Source organism: Photinus pyralis, unplaced genomic scaffold, assembly GCF_008802855.1.
Source record: "Photinus pyralis isolate 1611_PpyrPB1 unplaced genomic scaffold, Ppyr1.3 Ppyr1.4_LG9, whole genome shotgun sequence".
Lineage (NCBI taxonomy): Eukaryota > Metazoa > Arthropoda > Insecta > Coleoptera > Lampyridae > Photinus > Photinus pyralis.
This window is the reverse complement of record NW_022170878.1, coordinates 18,369,162-18,370,268: the sequence shown is the minus strand read 5'-3', so window position 1 is coordinate 18,370,268 and position 1,107 is coordinate 18,369,162. Positions and strand designations below refer to the sequence as shown.

At 37.2% G+C, this 1,107-nt stretch overlaps 1 long non-coding RNA gene across 1 annotated transcript; it reads right to left on the bottom strand.

Annotated features, from left to right (window-relative positions):
* Nucleotides 1-209: 209 nt before the first annotated feature.
* Nucleotides 210-871, bottom strand: LOC116180126. The gene is made up of 3 exons (XR_004147078.1): nt 651-871; nt 385-600; nt 210-331 (listed from the first exon to the last, which is right to left on the bottom strand). It is a non-coding gene; the product is annotated as an uncharacterized LOC116180126 (long non-coding RNA).
* Nucleotides 872-1,107: the final 236 nt, after the last annotated feature.

The following is a 1,107-nucleotide window of genomic DNA, read 5'->3' as shown; positions in this document are numbered from 1 at the left end:
GAACAGTGGAAAAATACTAAATATCTACTTCTCTTACATACAAATATAAACATTTAATTCACAAATAAAAAATACACTTCACCTTATTTATGCGGCGTCTGAAACTACCATAGAGTCGTGCAACTTTGGAAAACTGGGTCACCGTCTATTTAGGATTCAGGGAATAAAACAAAAAAACTTTGGTAGTCACATAAATTATTAGCAATTTTATTACATTTTACTTTACAAATCAACTGCAGTAGTCGACAGGCGGTGCAGTAGTCTTGGCGGAATGGTACGGAAATTTTTATGTCACAACTGATACGGTAGGTGGTGAGGAGATCCGCAAGATCTGAAATGGATGGAAACTGCTTTTTTTCAGAATATTCTAAAAATTACTATTACCTCGCAGTAGTAAAAAAAACCTTGGCAGAGGGACCTTTGCATAAGATTGCGAAGTGTCTTCTCACACCTACGGGTTAGTAGCATACCCCAACGTATGGTAACCATTATCGTTAAGACGGCAGGGCAGGCTATGGGATGTTCTACAGAAGTGCTAACAGCACCCCACCTTGAGGGAATCTTCTTACTACTGTACAAGTCCATATAATATAAATATAACTATAAAATGGCATTTTAGTCGGAGTTGTAAAAAAAAGATATACGCAAACCTCTTGATTATTGCTCCACTCGGCTTCGCCTCGTGTAGTAATAATTACTTCTTGTGTAACAACGTTTGTAGTAAGAGACTACTGCAGAAGTTTTGTGAAATGGATCGGTACAGTATAGTAGGTAAGTTACTTACAACGGACATGACAAATGGAACCAGATGAGCGAGTAAAATAAATCGTATAAAAGGTAGGTATCTCGCTTAATCTTTTAGAAACCTTCCGCCAACAAACGTGGTAGATCGGGTGATAAAATTGACAGAAATAGAGGTTACACAACATTGTTACACGACACGTGTTCGTGTGAATGTCAGAGGTCGCGTTATCTTCGATTGGCAAAGAAAATAGATCGCAAGGAGCAAGGAAAGTAATGGGCTTAACTTACGTAAATGCATGTTTCTACTAACCTCTTATTTGTATTCGTATTTTAATTTCAAATGTAGGTACCAGATCATTAATT